This window comes from Myotis nattereri (genome assembly GCF_964212035.1).
Source record: "Myotis nattereri genome assembly, chromosome: 2".
Taxonomy (NCBI): Eukaryota; Metazoa; Chordata; class Mammalia; order Chiroptera; family Vespertilionidae; genus Myotis; species Myotis nattereri.
In genome coordinates, this window is record NC_138076.1 from 208660601 (window position 1) to 208672298 (window position 11698).

The 11698-nt window shown below is 63.1% G+C and overlaps 1 long non-coding RNA gene across 1 annotated transcript; it reads left to right on the forward strand.

Moving 5' to 3' along the window:
- The first annotated feature begins 1614 nt into the window (after positions 1-1614).
- On the forward strand, positions 1615-5907 carry LOC308514739. The gene is made up of 2 exons (XR_013995611.1): positions 1615-1762; positions 5788-5907. It is a non-coding gene; the product is annotated as an uncharacterized lncRNA (long non-coding RNA).
- Positions 5908-11698: the final 5791 nt, after the last annotated feature.

Consider the following 11698-nt stretch of genomic DNA (forward strand, 5'->3'; position numbering starts at 1 on the left):
TGAAGTAGGCATTCTTATCATCCCCATTGTACAGATGAAGACACTGGGGCCTAGAATGTGCCCATGGCTACCCACCTAGAAAGTAGCAGAGTCAGGATCTGAACCAGATCTTTGTCACTCAAAAGACAGCCATCCATCACTCCCCAAGGCCCTCAAATGCCCCTCCTTGGGCATCCTTTCAGTCCTTGCCTGGCCTGGCCCCTGGTGGTGTCAAGGAGGTTGAAGGGACTGACTTTCCCTGAATCTGTTACTCCCAAGGCACCACCACGCTGTGTGCTGTGAAGAAAGCCAGAGGGAGTGGGCTCAGGCATGAGCGAGGGGACAAGGCCCACTGGGTTAAAGCGCACACACAGGGCCCCGGAGCAAGCAGGGGGGAACATGGGACAGGATCCAGGCACACCTGGGCCCATCCTGGCTCCGCCACCAGGGTGCTGCGTGGCCATCACAGGCCCCCCTCTCCTGCCCTGCTTCCTGCTACCACGAGGTCAGCCCAACACCTCACCACTCGAGGGTCAGGGGGAAAGGGCACACACATGAAGGCAGGTCTCTGATGAGAAGGCATTGCTATCCCCACCCCCCAGGGCATGTCAGAAAATCATTTCAAATTCCGTTTCAAAAGGAATGTTGATAGTGGCAATCACTTACTGAGAGTCTGTTAAGTTCGAGGAACCACACCAGGGGCATCACATACTTTATCCCAAGTGACAGCAACCTCGAGAGGCATGTACATCTCCATTTCACATATGGGGAAACTGAGGCACGGGGTTTTACAGCTGTACGTGCTAGAGCCAGATGACTCTGCATGGGAGGGTAGCGGAGGTTCCCGGGGGGAGATGAGGCCTGGTGAGCTGGACATTTGGGGAGGCAGGTGCCCCAGGGTCAAATCCCAGCCCCAGCGTGTGCCCACTGCGTGACCTCGGGCAAGTCGCCTCCCCTGTGATACCTCAAAGGCAGGCACAACAAGTGTGAAGGATGGGAAGGCAGTCCTCTGGGGGCAGGACGGAGGATGCATCCAGGTGGGGACTTGTACGTTCAAAGGCCCGGAGGAGGGAGGGCTCCAGGAGGCAGAGGGAGGAGAAGTTGGCCACAGAAGTGAGAGGAAAGGACAGACAGAGGGGACCTTGGGAGGAGGGACACTGGCGGTGCAACAGGGTCCAGTCTGGCCACAGGACAGGCAGGATGAGCACTGGATGTGGGGACACAACTCAGATCACCCACTGTGCCCCACTTCAGCCCACGTCAGCCTGTGTCCACCACACCAAGGCACGGCAGCAGCCCCTCCCCTGTCACACCCCCACTGTCCTCCTGGAGCCCCCATCACCCCTCCCATCCCCGCACAAGCCCCTCCAGAGCCCCAGCCCCAGCCCTTCCCTGAGGACCTCAACACCTCAGCAGCCACAGCCCCCCACGTGGGGACCATCACAGCTTAGAGACGCATCTCCCTCTCCTTAGCAACCGCCAACACCCAGGCCAGCCTGCAAGCCTCCTTGCCAGTCTCCTCCTCTCTCCATGGAGACCACACTGCCACAGAGGCGGGTCCCTCTCCACGTCACTCAGCAACCGACAGGACAACAGCTCCCTCCACGTGGCCACCACCAACACAGCCTCAGTGACAACGACAGCCTCAGCCTCTCCTCTCGGGGCAGCCGCCAGCCCCAGCCAGGACAGAAGGGCTCCTGCAGGCCTGCCCGCCGGCCCTGGCCCATTAGTGGAAGCCTGCTCTCCCTGCCGCCTCAACACACAAGCCACTGGATCAGGCCAGGTACTGCTTCCGCCCAGCGTTTCCCCTGCTCCCAACTCACTCCCAGCCCCTCAGGCTGCCCTTCTCTATAACAGAAAGGCCCCACCTGAGGGAGAAGAGGCCATGTTCTCCCAGGCCGGCCCAGGAAGCCAGCCCCTCACCCCCTCCAGGTGTACAGATGCCCCAGCCGGCTGGGCTGCAGGCAGGCCTGCTCAGCATCTCAGCTGGGAGAAGAGGCAGGAGTGGGGGGGTGTCTGAGCCAGCAGCCAGCAGCGGCTTCCTCCCCAGCCTCCCAGTGGACCAGTCCCAGCCCCCAGAAGGCCTGCCACTCTACCAGCTGCCTCATGGGCCCTGTGGAAGGGAAGCTGAGGAGGGGCGGGTTGGGGTGCCCGCAGCTGGGGGCAGGGCTGGGCAAGGCAGGAAGGGACACACAGTGGGCAGAGGCTGGCCCACATCACGGGTTGGCAAGGCCAGGTCATGTGAGCCGGGCTCACCTCCATCCACACGCACACGCTCGGGAAGGACCTTGCCCTTACCAGCCGTCTGCGGGCAGAGGGGGCCCCTGTGGCCAGCGAGGCTCTGTTCCTGGCCTGGTCTCAGGGCGGTCCCCGCAGCAGCAGCGGTGGCAGCAGCGGTGGCAGCGGGTCTCAGGTCCTGGCCCAGCTCAGGCAGCAGCAGCTCCTCACCCAAGTCCTCTCCTGTGGAGGCGAAGGGAGAGGGAGGGGGAGGGAGAGGAGAGGCGGGGAGAAGGAGAGGGAGGGGACAGCAGGAGGGAGGGAGGGAGGAGGGAAAAATGCTGAAGTCTTGAAGGGTACACTCACTTCTTTCTTAGGTTTCCCATGGCAACCGAATATACCACAAATGAATATCAGTGTGAGAGAGAGGGAGGAGAAAGAGGGAGGGAATGGAGGGAGATGGAGGCAGAGATGGAGAGAGATCGAGGCAGGAGATGAGGAGATGGGGGCAGGGAGATGGAGAAGAAGGATGGGGCAAGAGAGATGGAAGGGAAGGGCCTCCAGGCCCAGATGGAGAGCTGGGGGCTCCCCACCAACCCCATTGGATTCAGAGGCACGGGAGGGGCCAGAGGCCACAGGACTTCTTTCAATCCCGCCATGGCCTCTTGGGCAGGAGGAGCAAGCAACAGATGGATAGAGGTTCTGAGAGCCACAGGGCCCTCACACACACACACATACACACCACCCTCTCCACCCCATGTCCTTCACTGCCTGCTGGGCCCCAAGTCATAGTCCCAGCCCCAACCTCACTCAGTCATGGACACACACCCAGGTGGGGATGGCCACCCACACTGCCCTGACGCCCACACATAGCCTTCCCCTTCTCATGCCCAACCACGCCACCCTTCTGCTGGTCACCCCAACAGCAACACGGCCTACTCCCCGCTGCTACAGGGAACAGGCACCCTCTCCCAGCGCACATCTCTGATTCAGAACTCTGCAAGGCCCTGCACCCCCTCCCCGCGTGCCCACAGCCTGTGCCCCACTTCCCACCATATGTGCTCACACACCCTAAGAGCAACATACCTGCTCGACCTCCACCTGCACAGGCTCACTCGCAGACAGACGTGCCTGGCGGGACCGTCCCTCCATCTGTGCATGCACGTGCACACCACACACTCACCCCTTCCCCTTGGAGGCCCCCCTCTCGGCCTGGCCCTGCACCCCCACCAGCCCAGATGGTCCTCCTGGTCCTCCCCATCAGGCAGACGCTCACACCTGGGCCCCTTGACATAGCCATTCCCAAACAAATGGAGGCCCACCGGAGCTGGCAGCCAGCAGCACAGCACAGAAACACAGGCCCCCTGCGCCGTCTCAACTCCCTTACAACTACCCAGAGGCAGGAAAAAAAAAAAAAAAAGGCAGCAGGTTTGCTCCGGGAAAGGGCTCCCGGGCCCAGGAGGGTCACTGCTCCCCCTTCCGCACCAGCTGCAAGGCTCACACTTGACCCTGAGCCCAGTGGCCAGCAGGGACAGGACAGCACCCCAAGTCGCACACATACCCTCACACACAACCTGCACCCACAGGACACCAGACTTTCACACTCCCTCAGACACACGTGGGCACACAGCCCCCGATTCACTGTACACAGCTGCCCGCAGAGGGGGCCCACCTCAACACACAGGCCCACACAGGTGCACCTACATGCCTGGAACATGCACAGACACACGGTAACACACTCACGGAAACACAGTGGACCACCCCACACACAGCTTTCACCATAGACACCCACACAAGCCTGCCCGTGGGCACAGGGGTCCCCTACACAGCTCAGGGGTCAACACATCCAGGCCCCAGACATGCCCCCTCACATGGTGGCCTACTCCCCGCCCTCCAGCACGCACGTGGGCACACCTGCACACCCGCACAGTCCTCCCCCCCCCCCCATCCCGTCCACACCCACCTGACACACACATCCTCGCCAGCAGCTCCGCGGGCCCTCGCCGCGATCGCCCCCTGTCCGCGGGCAGGCCAGGACCCGCCAGTCCCCCGCCCCGCGCCCGCGGGTTTACGATCCCGCACACCGCGCCGAGCCCAGAGGCCGTGAAATTGGCTGCGAGCGTCAGGGGATGCGGCTGCAAATTCTAAGCACAGGGAAGGCAGGCGGAAACCCGCCGGCTGGCCGCGCGCGGGCGGGGGCCCCCGCAGAGCCGCGGGCAGCTGGGACTGTGAGCCCGCGCGGGCGGGGGGCGGGGGGCGGGCGCCCCCGGAAGGGGCTCTGTGCGCGCTCCGGCCCCCGCTCCCGCCGCGCCCCTGCCCGCCCCCGCAGCTCCCGCCCAGCCGGCCCGCCTGCCCTCCTCCGGCCCAGCCGCCGTGCCCAAGCCCGGCCCGGGACTGCGCCTAGGTGCCCCGCTGGCCCAGCCCGGTGCGCCTACCGGAGACGAGCACAGCACATCCTGCTGCCCTCCAGACCCGGACAGGCCTCGGCCAGAGCTAGGCGACTCTGCGTCGCCTCCTCCAGGACGCCTTCCCGGCTTTCCGGCCTCCTCCCCACCACTTCCCTCCTCTGGCCTCTGCTCACACGCACAGCCGCAGGCTCAGCAACACCCGCGGCCTCGCACCAAAGAAAGGGAGCGGGAGGGCATCGCTCTGTCCAAAGATGCAAGACGCTGGGTTCCCTCATCCCCACCGCACTTCATGCCTTTACCGGCTGCGCGGCCTTGAACCCGTGACCACAGACTCTGCCCTGGTTTCTGATCGATGCAACAGGAATGATGTAGAGGATGGTTCTGAGAATTGCATGAGGGGCTCTAGACCAGCAGCCAGTGAACCGGGAAGATTATTAGTCAGTATACGTCAGTATCAGCCTCCTTCTTGCTGCTGTGTCACCCCAGGCAAGGCGCCTCACTTCTCTGAGCTCAGGCTCCTCTGGAAAATGAGGAGGTGTGTGGGAGGAGTCCAGGAGATGGCTGGGAATACATAGCAGCCTCTTCAGCTGCCAACATGGGCGCATTAATCTGGAAACGCATTTAAAATGCAGGTTCTCGGGCCCTGCGTTGACCCTACTGAATCAAAGTCTCAGCAGGCAGGGCCCAAGAACCTGCATTTAACAAACACCCAGAGACTCAGCGCTCCCTGACGAAAAGGATAATGCTTCATTTCTTAGTTCCGAGTGTATGGTCTTCTATGCTTGATCCCCAAACTACATTCCAGTCTCGTCTTCCCAAAAGCCACGTCAGGCTTCCGGACCTCCAGACCTCAGCTCCCGGGTTCTCTGCCCCTGGCCTGCCCCCGCCATTGGCCCCCGGCCTCTCTCACAGCCCTCCAGCCAAAATTAAACCAGATAATAGAGTGTTTCGCTGTGTGCCTGGCAAATAGCAGGTGTGTGATCACGGGAGACCTGCAAAGCCCTGAGCAGAAGTGGTTCCAACCAAACAAGGCTGGCTCAGCACGCGGCCTCCAGCCTGCAGCACCTGCCCCACCTCAGTGGGGTCACAGACAACAGAGAACCGCCGTCAAGCGAGCCTCACTGTGTACAGGCCCCACGCTGGGCGCGTGGCAAGAGTCCCACATGTCTCATCTCTCCTCCAGGACAGGCGCTCATCCCTGCAAGTCCTGCCTGAGCCTCCAGCACAGAAGCTATCCCTGGGGGAGACGTGCTCCTAAGGGTGTGAACGTCAGCCTGTAGGTAAAAGGAAGTTGTTCAACAAATGCTGTTTGAGTCTCTACCTGTATGGAGCCGAGAGAGACAGACAGGAAATGGCTCAACAAGCAGAGCCAGCCCCTCCCCCTTTGCCATGAGAAGGTCAAGGAAAGGAGGGGGGAGGGCATGCCAACCCCACAGCCTCTATAGTCCCAAGATCCAGGGAGAATTGTGGGAGGAAAGAGATGATAGAAATAAGCCAAAGAGGGAAACAGTCAGGCCTGAGTCTTGGGGTTGGGCCCAGAGCAGCCCTTGGAAATTGCTCCCCACGCCCCCACTGAGAGAAGTGACACACACAGAGTCACACATACAACGACGTACCCTGTCTCCCCCTCCAAACCCCTTCTGCACATTCAGCTGGGGGGTAGGCGGCTCCTAGGCCCTCCCTCCTCAAGCCTCCTCAGGCCCCCAGCCCTGCTCCAGGAAACAGGTCCTATGCATTTCGGGGGGGGGGGGGGGTGGGAGGGGGATTGAAGGCTGAAAATAAGGGAAGGAAACATCGCGCATGCACACACACACACACACACACACACAGCCCAAGACCCACTCCAGGGAACCAGGAATGAATCTAGGAGACAGATGGGAAGGGGGCGGCAACTCATCTACTTGACACCTACTATGTGCCAGACACAATGCTACACACTTGGTATTCTCTTACATAAGCGGCATACAGGCGTTAGGGATTCGGTACCGTGATCCCCACTTTACGTTGAGGAAGCAGACCCTGTGGAAGTGGAAGTGAACTTACTTGCCCAGGACATACCTCCAGGAGGAAATAAGGCAGAACTTGGACCCTGAGCCCCTGCCCTTTCCAGGAGGGAGACAGGGAGAGTGTGGCGGAGAGGTCCCACGGCCACTGCTGAGACCGCAAGAGACTCAGGGCCTGGAGAAGCTGGTGATCCTGAAGCAGCGTCCCCGCCACCCCCTAGGGGAGCCCCACAGAGCGCCCACTGTGCGCCCCAGCTGTGCAGGTGCTGTGGGACAAGGGAGCAGGCTGCCGGACTGTCGCAGGTCACTGTGGCGGGAGGGGCGAGGAAGGAACAGGGAGAGGGCCGAGACCGTGGACGCACGCATGCCTCGTCTGGAACCCCTCTGTTTCTGGTCTGCGCAATGAGGACTAAGATGAGCCGCTCAGAAAGCTTGGGGGATCCCCTGCCACTTACAGAGGGCTTCACACCGGGCCTGGCTCGCAGACTCAATGAATATTAGCTAATATCTTCATTGTTATCATCACTGTAATTATTGCCATCAGCAGCATCGAGCAGCCAGCCTGCTGCCTCTGCACCCCAGGTGTCAGCTTGCCCAGGTGGCTCTCCGGAGCCTCCCTGGGGACGGTCTGCAGAGCTGAGGGGGAAGGGAGGCGGAGGAAGATCTATTATTCCAACCCCCCAAAGACACATCCCCAGTAATAGTGGTGGTGCCTCCGCCCCAGGTGCTAATTGAGCGGGAAGAAGGTTAATTTAATAGGGGATGGGCTGGGCAGCAGGAGGCAGAGGATTGGGTTAACCTTCTGGACTATTAAGGCTGCCCCTTGCTAAGGAGGCTGGGCTTCGAGGCAATCCTGCTTCCTGGCTGCCTGCTCTGTGCAGCACTCCATCGCAGCACATTGGGGAGAGGGGGGAGGGGGCGGAGGGAGGGCCTGGGCCCAGGGCCACTGTAGCTGCAGTGGGTGAGGGTAACCACGAAGGGTGTCACCCTGGCCCTGCACGTGGTGCCACATTCTCACACTCACTCATCCAACCCGCAAGGCAAGCAGCGTGGTCCTGCACAGTCAGGAGAGGTGGCCCCCTTGTCACACACGGGACAAAGCAGAGGTGTCACTGGAACCAGTTCTGCAGACCTCGGAACTGGTAGCCCCTCCCACTGCTGTCCAGTGGCCCCCAATGGCCACCTCAGGCCGACTCCACGACAGAAGGCTTGGGAGCTGGGTGCACCCACTTCTGTCGCCCTGACTCTCCGAGTGCTGTGACGCGGGAGAACACGCAAGCGCTGCACTGGGAGTCAAGCGCAGCCTCTCCCCTGGGCCCCTCACCCGGGCACCTCTCGCCCCCACCCCTACTTCACATAGTTCCCTCCAGAAAGTGAGAGTGCCCTGCTGGCAATGACCTGCCAACCAAATGGGTCTCCCTGCACCCACAGAGTGAAGCAGGGGTGGGGGGATCTCCCTAAGGAATGAATGGGCGACAGCTTGCTTCAACCTCCAGACCTGTTTGCTCATCTGTCAAATGTCCGCATCACAGCAGCCAGCCCGCCAGCCTCGCTACTGTGAGGACCCAGGAGAGAAAAGAACGCTCTTTACGAAGTTGGACTCAAAACTGGGGAGTGGGGGCGAGAGGAGAGGGCAGCTGTTCTGGACTGGGGATGGGATGCAGGGGTGGAACTCACACAGACAGAACCCCATACGTGCCAGGTGCCCGGCCCAGAGGCCCACTGCCTCCTGGAGTCCCCCCAGGTAACAGGGGAGGAGCTGAGGCTCAGAGAGGGGGCAGGAATGCCTAACACACAGAACACAGAGTGAAGACATGGGATCAGAACCGAAAGTCTCTGCTGTGGCCACTTTCTGCTGTCACATGCGCTTACACACACACACCACACACACACACACACACCCACACACACACACACAAACACTCACTCGTACACATGCGCCCAAGGGTCTGTGCAACCTGGCTGACGAGGCCCAGAACAGGCCCTGGTGGGGGTGCAGACATGGGAACGGAAGGGGAGACACCCTATAAGGGCAGAGGCGATGCACTATTAGGGGACAGGAAAGGAAAGGGGTCCCACAAGCACTCAGGAAATGAGGCCTCTTGGGGGGGACCACTCACTCTAAAGCTCCCCTCCACCCCCTCACAACACAGGGGACAGGCCCACACTCAGCCACTCACACAGTGACACCTCCCACTGACATCACATACTCCGGCTGGTAGGGGTGACCCCTCACACTGCTGTCCCAGTGACGTCACTGGCAACCTGGAGCTGATGTCGCAACCAGAGGTTCTCACTGACGTCACACACACACACACACTTCTCCCTGGTGCCCCCCTTCGATTCCTCCTCTTTCTTCCTGCCCAGGTCCAATGCCCCGAGGTCCCCACCCACATACACAGCTCCAGGGCACACAGCTCACTCAGCACACAGGACAGGCATTTACAGACAACACCTGTGTGCGTGTGTGCTTGTGTGTTTGTTCCTCTCACAGGACACACATTCACACACATGTGCAAGCCCTCCTGCCCTGCTGATGGCCAGGACACATGTCCCACAGGTGCCCACAGGCACAGGCCACGGGAACAGGTGTGGGAGCCGGGCACACACACATTATACATGATTCAGCTCCCAGGTGAAAACGTCCCTCGGTCGCTAAGGCAGGCGGCCTGGAGCCTGCGGCCTCCATGACATTCCTCCAGGTGCTGCCAGCACCCTCTCCTCCCCCAGCTTTGCTCCCACAGCCCGGCCTGCTGTCGGCAGGCGACAGCGACAGCCCAGACACACACACACTCCAGCCCAACACCTGTGTCTCTAGGCAAGGGGACTCAGGCAGTGCCCTCCAGAGGCAGCCCCGGGGCAGGGTGGGAGGAGGCCAAGGGGAGGGGACAGAGCAGGGAGCCCAGAGCTGCAGAAAGTGCCCTCAAGTACCATGTCCCCCGTCCTCCCCAGCTGAGAAGGAGCAGGGACACCACCCTCTTCTCCTCTCCTTGGGCCCGATGCAGGCTGGCCTGGCTGCCTCCATCCCAGACACAAACTCCCTGGTGCCCCCCACGCGCACACCAGCGCTCTTCCCTCCCCACATTCCAAGGAAACCCTGCTGGGCCACAGACTCTGTGTGTGTGTGTGTGTGTGTGTGTGTGTGTGTGTGTGTGTCCGCGCAGAGAGAGCGGGGTCCACCCTGCACACACATCCCTCCCCACGTGCACAGAGCTCACCACCAGCCAACACGCCCACCCACTGCCCCCTCCTCTGCCAGCTGCTGGAGTCCACACTGCACACACACACACACACACACACAGCCTGGCGGTGGCCTTGGCCCTGGCCCTGCCAGAGCTGCAGCCTCTGCCGATTGCTGCCTCCCCGGGGGCGGCCTGCCCGCTGGCCCCACACGGGCGCCACGGAGAAAGGGTGAAGCCTTTGCAAGGGTCCCCACCCCCTGGTCGCCCCCACTCCCCAACTCCAGTCCTTTTCCAAACCCATCGCCCTCCTGGGGGGCGGGGTAAGTCCCACCCCTCCCACTGGAGCTGTCACCCAGACCGCATCAAAGCCCCCTTACCAGCTAGGAAGACGAATTCCTTGACCCCGGCAGCACTCGGTGAAAGAGGGGGGAGAGGGCCCCCGATTCGAAAAGATGGGGGCAGAAGTGCGGTGTGGTGCGGGCTGGCACCGCCGTCCCCATCCAGCCTCTGCACCACCCGCAGAAACCCTCGCCTCGCCTCCCGTCCGCCTCGTCTGCCTCGTCCTCCCGCCTCCACCCACCGCCCCCTCCACTCCGCGCCTCGCGCAGGGTGGTCCCCGAGGTTGCACGGGATCCCCAGACCCAGGCGGCCGTGGGGGCGGCTTCCCCGTCTCGCTCCCTCCCCTGCGCGTCCCCTCCAAGCCTCACCCCCACTGGCGGAGGGGGTGCCCTTCGGTGCCAGCCCCACTCCGCTGTCTCCCCGGCCCCGGCCGCGGGCGCAGGGATCCGGAGGAATTCACTCACCTCCAGCCCAGCCGGGTCCCAGCCGAGCACAGCCTCGGGCAGCGGCTGCGGGGCCTGCGCGTGAGTGTGAGTGCGCGCGGGTGCGGGTGTGCGCGGCGCCCGGCGGGCTCGGCGCGTGGCGTGTGTCTGTGGCGTGGCCCGTGTGTGTGTGTGTGTGTGTGTGTGTGTGTGTGTGTGTGTGTGTGTGTGTGAGCGAGCGTGTGCGCGCAGACACCGCGGCCCCCGCCGCCCGCCGCCGCGCCTCTGCTCCGCGGGGCCGCCGCCCGGAGGGGCCGAGCGCCGGGCGTCAGGGCCCAGGCTGCCGTCTGTCTGTCTGTCCGTCCGCCCACGCCGCCAGGCGCCTTTCCCTTCGCAGGCCTTTCCGCAGCCAGACCCCCGCCCCCTCTCCCGACTGGATCCTTCCACGGACACGCACACTCGCAGACACACGCCCGCCGCCGGGGCCGCGCCTGGCTCCGCGCTGCAGCTGCAGGGCCGGAGAGGCGGCGGGGGCCCCGCGGACCGCAGAGCACGGGGCGCTGGCCGGGCGTGTCCCCCCCACTCCCCGCCCCTCCCTGCCCCTCCCTGGTCCCCAGCCGCTCACCCCCGCCGGCCGGCCACCGGGTCGGGTCCAGCCACCGCCGTCGTGAGCGCATTCAACAGCTGGAGGCAAACTTGCTGCGGGGCGGGCCGCCCGAGGTGCACAGCGCCCCCCAGCGCCCTCCCGGGAACGCCCGCACCCCCTGGCTCCGTCTCCCCGGGCGGACCCGCGCACACACCTGCTGACCCCGGCCCCAGCCGCCTGCGTCCTGTGCTCAACCGCGGGCCAGCCAAGAGGAGTGGCTGCTGCGCTCCCATTTTTAGAGGCGAGACAACTGAGGCTCCGCGAGAGGGGGGACACCTCCAAGGTCACACGGGGAGCCTGATAGCACAGTCCGCGCTGGACTCCAGCTCTCTCTCCCCGAGGCAGGGCTCTGGGCTGCTGCTCACTACCTTTCCCGGTTTATGGGGGAGTAGCCCAGGGGCATGCTGGGCTCGGTGGCAGCCCAGAGATGGTTCCTCCGGCCCTCGCCCCTTAGCGCCTCCCTGGCCAACGCACCCGCGCGCGTGCACCCCCTGCAAAGGGG